Source organism: Ovis aries, chromosome 8 (genome assembly GCF_016772045.2).
Source record: "Ovis aries strain OAR_USU_Benz2616 breed Rambouillet chromosome 8, ARS-UI_Ramb_v3.0, whole genome shotgun sequence".
In the NCBI taxonomy this organism is placed as follows: Eukaryota; Metazoa; Chordata; class Mammalia; order Artiodactyla; family Bovidae; genus Ovis; species Ovis aries.
The window spans coordinates 4,564,438-4,576,950 of record NC_056061.1 but is presented as its reverse complement, the minus strand read 5'-3'; positions in this window follow the sequence as shown (position 1 = coordinate 4,576,950).

Here is a 12,513-nt window from a genome sequence, read left to right as displayed (position 1 = left end):
CAGTGCTTGATCGCTATTGGGTAGAAATCTCAGCATATATTTATGGTATAAAATAGCAAGCATGTCTACGTGGACATCTGTATGTCTGAATTTAACTAAATGGATGAAACTTTCTTATTAAGATAATACATCTGCATCCAATCCGTTATTGTACATTTCTTTAAAACGTTAAGCATCGTTGTTCTAGCCTTCTGCCCCTTAACGAGAATCAATACTGTGAAGTCCATTGTAATTTGTTTAATATGTTCTTTATTAATCCTGAAGAGGATTTCATGTAGGCGAAGACAGAATTATCTTGAACTACAAATTAATGAACCCTCGATTACTGTTTACTGTATTTGCTGTTTTCTTTTGAAGACATGTAAATCCAATCATAGTGCTTTGATCACAGACATAATCTAAGGTCACAGATTATGCAGATTTGTCCGTGTTGGTGCAAGTGGGAAATGCTTTTCAGTTCCACTCATTCATTCATTATGCAAATCGGACTGAACTCCTATTATGTGCCAGGCACTAAATGAGGCATGATCATTGCCCTTTGCAACTGTGCAGTCTGGTGATTAAAACAAATGGGTAAACAAACTATCAAGATATAATGCAAGCACTGAGATTCTATTGGAAAACTGCAGAGTCAGTTTGAAAATTTTATCCTTTCTCACCAAACTGCTGCTAAGTCACTTCAGTCGTGTCTGACTCTGTGCAACCCAATAGCAAGAACACTGGAGTGAGTTGTCATTTCTTTCTCCAATGCATGAAAGTGAAAAGTGCAAGTGAAGTCGCTCGGTCATGTCTGACTCTTCGGGAGCCCATGGACTGCAGCCTACCAGTCTCCTCCGCCCATGGGATTTTCCAGGCAAGAGTACTGGAGTGGGTTGCCATTGCCTTCTCCAGGGCAAGTATCTATTAACCCATTAATCTGACAAACATTTACCGTTGTTTTTTTTTTTTAAGCTTCTGAACATAGAGTGGTTATGGATTTTACAAAAACGCATAGTAGAAAATAACTTCCATGAAAATTGTACAAGTTTTCATACCTCTTTTTGTCTTACTCATCCCTAGTGGGAGTATGTAATACGTATGTAATAAGTCATCATTAAATGTTTGGTGAATAAAAAATAAATGTATCTTAAAACATTTAATTTGTGCTTTTTAGAGAATTTTCTATAAATATTGTAGTCTGGCTGCGTGTACCAGAGTCCAAACAACTTTTCTAAACTAGTTTATAAAGACCAAAGGAAGGTAAAAATGTACAAAAATGCACCTGCAGTATCTTAGCTCTTGTTGTTCATTGCACTTAAATGTAGAGTATTTGAAGGGGGCTTGAGTAGAACATCAGAAAATCATGTTTCTCTCATGTAAGGTTTCAAGACAACAAATTCATTGATTGCCAGTCTGTACATAAAAGAGGAAATTGTTAATGGCACCTACAAATTTCCAAGGTCCAAATAAAAATACAAAGGAAAAATGGTTTACCTCTGTGCAAAATATGAAACTTTAGATGGAGAAGAATATTAAGTTACTATCACCCAGTTTAATATAAATTAAAATAAGTAACTGGAAAAAACAAGTCCAAAAGATGTAATCAAGGAACAATGCTAATTTTTAAAAAGGTTCACGTTTCTTATTTTTCGTGATATGCTATTTCTTTTTTTTTTTTTTTTCTTGGCCACACTGGGAGGCCTGTGGAACTTCCTTGACCAGGGATCAAACCTATGCCCCTTGCAGTGAAAGTATGTAGTGTTAACTGTTAACCACTGGACCACCAGGGAAGTCCAACAACACTAAATATTAAATAGCTGTTTTAACCACAATGAACAGAAGTAGAATATCTGATAAAATGCCAAACAAGAATGTAAATCATATTTTTAAAAGACTACTGTTAAAAATGTTATTTGATTTCATAAAGATTTGCATTATTTTAAAATGTAAAACTGTGGAAATGGTAATAAACTGTTCTATTAAGAAATAGAGAAACTTCAATAATTCCTAGACCAACACCCATTTGCTGTTGTTCATTTGCTCAGTTGTGTCCAACTCTTTGCGACAACCGCATGGACTGCAGCACACCAGGCTCCCCTGTCCTTCATCATCTCCCAGAGTTTGCTCAAACTCACGTCCATTGAATAGGTGGTGCCATAAAATCATCTCTCTCATCCTCTGTTGTCCCCTTCTTCTCCTATCTTCAGTCTTTCCCAGCTTCACAGTCTTTTCTAATGAGTCAGCTCTTCACATCAGGTGGCCAAAGTGTTGGAGCTTCAGTTTCAGCATCAGTCCTTTCAATTCAGGATTGATTTCCTTTAGGATTGACTTGTTTGATCTCCTTGTAGTCCAAGGGACTCTCAAGAGTCTTCTCCCAACACCACAGTTTGCACCCTTTTACACAGGAGAAAACTTAGCTCCGGGTTCAATTTAGTAGTTCAAGAAACATATATTGTATTGTGTCCAAAGTACAAATAAGAAAATCCTTGTTCTCAGTGATCCTGCCATGCAGCAGGGAAGCAAACTTTACCATCAAGACTAGCAAACACTGAACATACTGTTGTAGCGGGTTGTCTAACTGAAGTCTTCCTCACAAAAGTTTTAAAGGGGAAGTACTGTTTTCTAATCTTATTTTTTCAATGAGGAAACAAATTAAAATTTAGATTGGTTAACTCATCCAAAGATATTTAGTTAGTAGATGATCTTGCACAAAAATTCATAAACTTCATCCCTTCACTCTAGCACATCCAGGAAGCCAGCTAAGACTCTGTTTAGCTGCTGTCCTTTAATTCCATTCCCTGTACAGAGTATCTCATCCACTAGTATTTTAATATTTTCAGCAGTATCTGAGGCAATGAACTGTGCAGTGCTTTTAACCATTCATCAGACTTCTTGGACCTCAGTGTCTTGGTTAGACCTGATCACTTTCACATCTATTTTAATTTCACATTGGTATTTGTCATCTCTCACTCTTCTGTGCCCCATATTTTATTTAAATTGATCTAACAGCATAACATGACACGACTGAGCGACTTCACTTTCACTTTTCACTTTCATGCATTGGAGAAGGAAATGGCAACCCACTCCAGTGTTCTTGCCTGGAGAATCCCAGGGACGGGAAGCCTGGTAGGCTGCTGTCTATGGGGTTGCACATAGTCGAACACGACTGAAGCGACTTAGCAGCAGCAGCAGCAGCAACAGCATAACATAATTTTCAGCAGATTATGATCTCATGGTTATTAAAATTAACATTATTCCACAAAATTCTACATACTACTATCTTTACTAGTTCAACTACTGTTAACACAAAATTAGTAATTTGTATTGTCATGTATATAATTATTAGTTATAGTCCAGAATGGCATCTTGCAACTTTTCCCTCATCTTTGTCAATATGATTGGTATCTTTGCTTTAAGAAGAATAAAACCATGGGATTTCCCTGGAGGTTCAGGGGCTAAGACTCTGTACTCCCAATGCAGGAGGCCTGGGTTCGATTTCTAGTCGGAGAACTAGATCCCACAGGCCTCAGCTAAGAGTTCTCATGCTGCAGCTAAAAATCCCACATGGCACAGTGAAGACTGAAGATGCTGTGTGCCCCAAGTAAGACCTGATACAGCCAAACAAATAAATATTTTTAAAAAGAAGAGTAAAGTCCAAAAGTGTTTCCAACTGTTTAAGACCACTGACAGTGAAAAGTGTTAGTCAAAGTGTTTGTTGTGTCCAACTCTTGCAACCCCATGTTAGCCCTCCAGGATCCTCTGTCCATGGAATTCTCCAGGCAAGAATACTGGAGTGGGTAGCCATTCCTTTCTCCAGAAGATCTTCCCAACCCAGGGATCAAACCTGGATTTCCTGCATTGCAGGCAGATTCTTTACCATTGAGCCACAAGGGAAGACCTTAAGACGATTAAACTATGTCAAATTCGTGAAAAAAATTAAAAGTTTTTTAAAAAGCACTTAATTTTGTATTTTAGAGTTTAGAATTCTAGAAAGGAGGAAAAATTGAGAACATTTTCAGATAATCTCCCTATTCCTTTCTTTAACATAAAGAGGAAAGGATATATATCTCTTTTTAATATACCTAAAATTACATATTGTAAAAATAATTATTACACAAATTAGAAAATGTTACTGTGCCTAGATGATTATATTTGAAAAGAATTTTTGAAGTATAAGACATCATGAGAAACACTGGGCAGAATGAAGCACAAGCTGGAATCAAGACTGCCGGGAGAAATATCAATAACTTCAGGCATGCAGATGACACCACCTTTATGACAAAAAGTGAAGAACTAAAGAGCCTCTTGGTGAAAGTGAAAGAGGAGAGTGAAAAAGTTGGCTTAAAGCTCAACATTCAGAAAACAAAGATCATGGCATCCAGTCCCATCACTTCATGGCTAATAGATGGAGAAACAATGGAAACAGTGGCAGACTTTATTTTTGGGGGCTCCAAAATCACTGCAGATGGTGACTGCAGCCATGAAATTAAAAGACACTTACACATTGGAAGAAAAGTTATGACCAACTGAGTCAGCATATTAGAAAGCAGAGACATACTTTGCCAACAAAGGCCCATCAGGTTAAGGCTATGGTTTTTCCAATAGTCATGTATGGATGTGAGACTTGGACTATAAAGAAAGATGAGCACCAAAGAATTGATGCTTTTGAGCTGTGGTGTTGGAGAAGACTGCTGAGAGTCCCTTGGACTGCAAGGAGATCCAACCAGTCCATCCTAAAGGAAATCAGTCCTGAATATTCATTGGAAGGATTGATGTTGAAGCTGAAACTCCAATACTTTGGCCGCCTGATGAGAAGAGCTGACTCATTTGAAAAGACCCTCATGCTGGGAAAGATTGAAGGTGGAAAGAGAAGGGGACGACAGAGTACGAGGTGGTTGGATGGCATCACTGACTCAATGGACATGAGTCTGAGTAAATTCCAGGAGTTGGTGATGGACAGGAAGTCTTGGTGTGCTGCAGTCCATTGGATCGCAGAGAGTCAGACACAACTGAGTGACTGAACTGAATTAAACTGAGGACATTTTTATTTTGAGTTCACAGAGAATCTTTGGCTTTAAAAGAAACACCGAAAAACAAAGCAAAAATCTATTTGTAAAATGACTGATTCTTTTTCCTGTGAATACTATTTCCTAATTTATGTGATTGTAAACTCAATTTGTTTCTCCCAGAAGTCTTGATTCCAGCTTATGCTTCATCTAGCTCAGCATTTTGCATGATGTACTCTGCATTTAAGTTAAATAAGCAGGGTGACAATATACAGCCTTGATGTACTCCTCTCCTGATATGGAACCAATCTATTGTTCCATGCGCAGTTCTAACTGTTGCTTCACGACCTGCATACATATTTCTTAGGAGGCAGGTCAGGTGATCTAGTATTCCCATCACATTTCCACAGTTTGTTGAGATCTACACAGTCAAAGGCTTTGGCAATGTCAATAAAGCAGAAGTAGATGTTTTTCTGGAACTCTCTTGTTTTTTCAATAAGCCAATAGATGTTTGCAATTTGATCTCTGGTTCCTCTGCCTTTTCTAAATCCAGCTTGAACATCTGGAAGTTCACGGTTCACATACTGTTGAAGCCTGGCTTGGAGAATTTTAAGCATTACTTTTACCAGCTTAGACAGCATATTGAAAAGCAGAGACATTACTTTGCTGATAAAGATCCATCTAGTCAAAGTGGTGGTTTTTCCCATAGCCGTGTATGGGTGTGAGAGTTGGGCTATAAAGGAAGCTGTGGCCCAAAGAATTAATGCTTTTGAACCGTGGTGTTGAAAAAGTCTCTTGAGAGTCCCTTGGACTGCAAGGAGATCCAAGAAGTCCATCCTAAAGGAAATCAGTCCTGAATATTCACTGGAAGAAGGACTGATGCTGAAGCTGAAACGCCAATACTTTGGGCACTTGATGTGAAGAACTGACTCATCGGAAAACACCCTGATTTGGGGGAAATATTGAAGGCAGGAGGAGAAGGGGATGACAGAGGATGAGATGGTTGGATGGCATCACTGACTCGATGAACATGAGTTTGACTATGCTCCACGAGTTGGTGATGGACAGGGAAGCCTGGCATGCTGCAGTTCATAGGGTCACAAAGATCTGGACATAACTGATTGACTCAACTGTACTGAAACTCAATTTTTAGCATTCTTTATTTTCTCCAAGGAGCATATTAGTAAATTTTTGTGCTTTTTTTAGATTGAAAAGTTTCAATTTTATCACTTGAGTTAATGAAAAGATATACAAAATAAATTAGACTAATCCAGCAGAATTCTAAACACCACAGAAAGCCATTTTAGGTCTGTTAGGAAATAAAGTTACTCTATTGTGTTATCAAGTATAAAAGAAGCTTGGGCTAATCTTGGAAATCACTTAGGTATGTTAACAATTTGGAAAAGCCATTTTAGAGGCACTATATATAGAAAGCTTTCTGGGAAGTGAAAGAGAGCTTGCTAAAGTGCAGACTCCTCAGTTCCTATGGATTTATTGTGATTTTCTCAAAGGCTAGGTAACAAATGCTAACAAAGAAGAATAAGACATAATAGATACTATGAAAAAAGATGTATTTCACTTTTAAAGCATTAATTTTATATAAAAGAAATATAGGAATTAGGCAGAAATATTAAAGAACAGTCAAAATGAACGCTAGTAAGGTCAACCATTAAAAATGCAAACAAAATTAATTTAGTAATGGTTAGCATTTTAAAGTGAAAATATTTTGATCTTATTTAATAACAGAAGTATTAATCTGTGTCAAACACTCTGGATAAAATATTATGTTAAAGAAAGGAGTAGTGAGATTATCTGAAAAAAATTGTATTCAGTAGAGCAATGGAAAATCTACCAGTTGGAAGAGTGTAGTGTCTAACTGCCGTTGCTATAGTAAGAAATGGAAACTTCTTGAGTATGAAAGACAAGTATTAAAAATACCGAGGAGAAGAGAAAAACTCATCCCTTATATTGTTTTATCTAGCAATACATCTGATTTATCCTTAATTGAGATGAATTTCTCTCTCTCTCTCTTTTTTTTTTTTTTTTTCTTTTTTACATTGATAGAGACATAGAGTGTAGGGATTATGGGCATGACTGTGAACTAAGACTGCCTGGTTTCAGTTTTTTGTTTCGATTCTTAGCAGCAAGTGACCCAAGGCTTCCCCAATAGTTCAGCAGTAGAGAATCCATCTGCAATGCAGGAGATGCAGGAGTCATGGGTTCAATCCCTGGATTGAGAAGATCCCCTGGAGGAGGGAATGTCAACCCACTCCAGTATATTTGCCAGTGACCCAGGATAAATTGCTTGAATTTAAGATTTTAATTTCTTAGTTTATAAAATGGAGATGATAACAAATGCTCTTGTATTAAATGATAAAATTCATGCAAACAGTTCAGTCTGTCAACTGAGAAAAATGCACAACCTCAAAGTTGGGAACTGTGTTCCGTTCAGTAGACAAAACTGAGGACTTAAGCCTGGGACACAGCATCTCAGACAGCTCTGAGAGACTGCTCTGAAGAGGCAAGGGGGAAACCAGGATATACAGAAGTTTTTGCAATAAAGATCAGATAGACAGAACATCAAAAAATTACTGTCACTTAAAGAAATCCAGAGATCTCAAGTTAAGGAATTTAGCACTTTTCTATGCATAGGAAGATGCAAGAGTCCAGGCTCACTGATATCATTCCTTTGATCTGCATCTCAGCTCTCTGGGGCCAGTATCTTGTGCTTTCTCATCCTGAGTCTCCTCGGGTGCTTCAGGACTGGGGCTGCAGCAGCAGCTGACTGGTAGATGGAGGGCATCCTGCCTCCATCCTAAGTTCCATCAAGGCTTTCTGTCAGGGCAGTTGTAATGTGATGATCTGATGGCTGCAACATTCTTTATTTACTGATATGGCAGGCAATATTTTCATTCACAAGTCCTTAGCACACACTACGTTTTACATAAATATTAGCTATTATTATTACCTGAATTTTGACCTCCTTGCATACTGATTTTTTAGCAACCCCAAATATAAACAAAATATATTTAGCAGTCCCCAAATATACTTAGCAGCCCCCAAATATAAACAAAAATAGATTATAGTTCATTTTGCTGTTTCTCTGACCATCAGCCAGTAAGTATAGTATCTACTATCCATAACAAAACCCTCAATTCCTTTTATCCTCAGTAATAAGAATTCATAAGTAAATTTGGATCTCCTAATAGAACACCAACTCCAGTATTTTGGCCACCTCATGCAAAGAGTTGACTCTGGAAAAGACTCTGATGCTGGGAGGGATTGGGGGCAGGAGGAGAAGGAGACGACAGAGGATGAGATGGCTGGATGGCATCACTAACTCGATGAACGTGAGTCTGAGTGAACTCCAGGAGTCGGTGATGGACAGGGAGGCCTGATGTGCTGCGATTCATGGGGTCGCAAAGAATCGGACACAACTGAGCGACTGAACTGAACTGAACTGAATAGAACACAAATTTTTCAGTGAATTTTCCCAACCACTTTCCTATGCATTGAGCCTCTCAGAATCATACCACTGTCTTTGAGCACATCTTTTATTTATTTTTTTTTTTTCATGATCTGATAACATTTTATTTTTTTTTTATTTTTTATTTTTTTTAGTTTTTTATTTTTTAAATTTTAAAATCTTTAATTCTTACATGCATTCCCAAACATGAACCCCCCTCCCACCTCCCCTCCCCATAACATCTTTCTGGGTCATCCCCATGCACCAGCCCCAAGCATGCTGCATCCTGCGTCAGACATAGACTGGCGATTCAATTCACATGATAGTATACATGTTAGAATGTCATTCTCCCAAATCATCCCACCCTCTCCCTCTCCCTCTGAGTCCAAAAAGTCCGTTATACACATCTGTGTCTCTTTCCCTGTCTTGCACACAGGGTCGTCATTGCCATCTTTTCTTTTAAAACAAGATTTGTTATAGAAAGGTGTAATAGAGATTTAAAAAGTATTTCAACCAGCCAAAATAAACTTCTTCTTCATAGTGTCCTCAAATTGTGAGTTTCAAAAAGCTGTGTAAATATAATCCAAAATCCAGTATTTAATCAGAGGAGTTTACATAACCAACAGTATCAATTTTTTTTTTTTTTTGTTATGACATGGAGCCCAATAGAAGAGAAAGAAAAGAATCTGAACAGTCATGATGTGTTGAAGACAAATTTTATAATTAGTTTCCGTTTCAACTTCTCTTTATTAAAGTACTTCTTTGGGTGTAAACTTCAGCCAAGTCTGTTTAATCTGCAATTCTGAAATATGCACACAATAGCAAGTAACCACGATATCTATTGTTTATTGATGCCTGACCCTTTGCTAGGGACTTTGCATGCCTTTTCTCATGTAGAGCTGATGACTCTAGGAGATAAATATTCCTACTTTTGTTTCCCTCCATTGACAAATCACAGAAGGTGAGTAACATTCCAGAAGTCACTCAAGCACTTTAAGCAACAAAACCAAGGCTCCAACACATTTCAGACACTGCTTTATCCTCTGAAGTAAAAAGTGGCTCAGCTGGTAAAGAATCCACCCTCAATGCAGGAGACCTGGGTTTGATCCCTGGGTTGGGAAGACCCCTTGGAGAAGGGAAAGGCTATCCACTCCAGTATTCTGGCCTGGAGATTCCACGGACTGTATAGTCCATGGGGTCCCAAAGAGTTGGACATGACTGAACGACTTTCACAGAATAAAACAGAATCACTTTCACCCTCAGGTTTGTGTCTTCCAACTAAAGCAAATGCCCCTCTAGCTCCCCCAACACATACCAACACACATACACAGCTCATACATACACTGAGATTTGTTGACTTTGGTCTGTGTCCAAAGTCTTAATTCAGGCCAGACTTTCTGATGGGCCATCCTCAAGGCCAAGTGAAACACAGTTGTATCTCCTGACAAACTGAGACTAACTGTACCCTAAAACCATGTCCTTGTGTATTCTACTAGTTAGCCAGCAAATGATCTTGTATAAAGGGTTTTTCATTTGATTCTAATGGTATTGCCTTATTGCATCACAAATGGCAGCAGAGGTTTTCATCTTCACTTACAAAGCGTTGAACTTATGTTATTCCTATTGCTAGTTTGGAGCCAGAAACATGCAGTTTCTATTTTCACTGTTTGTGGGGTCTGTGGTATCCTGAAAAAGACAGTGAGTTCAGAGTCAGAGTACCTGGGATTTAATCTGTTTTCTGCCTTTTATCTTACTATGGCCCTAGGAAAATCTCTTTACCTCTCTGTAAAATAAAGGATTTGGGCAAGATGACCTCAGAAATTCCTCTCAGCTCTGAAATTGTAATTGTGCCCAGACCATATTATTAGTTTTCAAATTCTAAAACTGTCATCTTATCCTTCTCCATAATCTCGACATTTCCCACTATTTTTCTAGAAAAAAACAATTTCCACACTCTTTGTTTTTTTTTTAAAAAAGTCACATATGACCCTATTAAAAAAAATTGATAAATGTATAGTACTGATTGTATATATACTGGTGTAATAATTTGTATCCAACTATTTTTGACCCCATGTACTGTATCTCACCAGGCTCTTCTGTCCATGGAATTTTCCAGGCAAGAATACTGGAGCAAGTTTCCATTTCCTACTCCAGGGGATTTTCCCAACCCAGGGATCTAACTGAAGTTTCCTCTGTCTCCTGGATTGGCAAGTGGATTCTTTACCATAGAGCCACTTGGGAAGCCCTGGACCAGTGTGATCTTGAAGGAAATATACATACATTAGGACAGAGCAACAGCAGAATAAATCTACTTAAATGGGGAAATCTTGTATATTATAATTTAATATTATATATATAATTTAAATAAATTTAATTAGTTACTAGTCTTCAAGTGTTTGGTTTATGGCTTACTCAGGCTGCCTTATCTGCTTCTGGAATATATATCTTGAAACTGCTGTGCCACGGGGCCTTGGAAAGATTGAAAATCCTGTTTTCATTTCTTGGTGACCCAGGCTGGTTAGACTCCTATGAGGTGTTATGCAAAAACACTGGGCAAGCAGTGCAGAAATTGCTTTTAAGGATCTTGGTGTCTAGGGGAACACAGTTACCGAGCATCACAGTGCAGAGTGGTTTTAATGATAGCCAACACTGCGTGCCATGGGAAATATGGGAACAGACACCAGACTTAGGGGGAGAGAATTAGCAGTGGCTTTTTAGAAGAGCTAAATGTCAAATGTGAATTCTGATCAGAGTAAAGCTATGCCAATGGAGGGTAAACACTGGTTTGGGGAAAAAGTGCCCAGTCCCAAATCCCAAGTCCAGTGGGGTCTGGTGTATGTGACTGTATATCAAATTATATCTATGAAAAGTGTGAAAATATTATTCAGTCGTGTCCAATTCTTTGTGATCCCATGGATTACAGCCCACCAGACTCCTCTGTCTATGGAACTCTCCAGGCAAGAATACTGGAGTGGGTTGCTATTTCCTTCTCCAAAGGATCTCCCCGATCCAGTAATCAAACCCTAGTCTCCTGCATTGCAGGCAGATTCTTTACCGTCTGAGCCACCAGGGAAGACCTAATTGTTAACCCTGTGAAACAAAAACACCTTCCAGTTCATATCACTGATATATAATATCAAAATAAACTAAGCTGTGCTGGTAAATTAATAATACCTGAATATTCTTCTCCTTACCTACTACTTAACTGCCTGCTGGAAAAGTCATCTCCAGTTGTTTATTGTGCAAAGATCTTTAGCCTTTTGTAAGCTCTTCAGAAATTATAGTCTTCTTATTTGTTCTAATTCTTACCTGTCCTTTCAAATTGTACTCCTCAGACTGAAAATCAGTAGCTTTTGTTCACAAATAATAATTCATTTTAAGAGTTCAAACTGAAGATCTGATGCTGTATCTTGAGATAACTAAGGCTCTTTGTCCTCAATGATTTCACTATTTGACAATCTTTTAAAAATGTGTTCCGATTGAGGATTGCTTTTTATGCTATCTAATGCCTCAACCAGATAAACAAATTTTAAAATCCCAGCTGGAGGTGAGTGTTTGCCTTCCTGGTAGACTCATCAGAGGCTTATTGTCTTCATCCTTTTCTTACTCCAGCTTAAATCCATCCTCAAGCAAATCCTCTCCCTTTGTTCGTCTCCTGGTTTGCTGGGGCATATTAAGGGAACAGATGCAGCAACAGTGTTCAAAGTTATTTGGGAAAGCTAAAACTTCATGTGTAAATTGTTCTATGCTAACACTTCATAAAGTTGCCATGTTTTTGTGCATTAAGAAAATTGTTTCTTCCAGTTCCGAAAGACATGGGGTACCAGCCTTGGCTGTGATCTCTGAAATACATCTTTATTTCAGCATCTCTAGAGATGAAAGGACTAAAACACAGAAAATGTTCATTGAAATCTCTATGCATGTGTCTCAGAATTAAGGAGGGATAGAATATTCTGGAAACTACTTTAAACAGCAGTTCAGCCCAACTCTTTGCTACCCCATGTACTGCAGCATGCCAGGCTTCCCTGTCCATCACCAACTCCTGGAGCTTACTCAAACTCA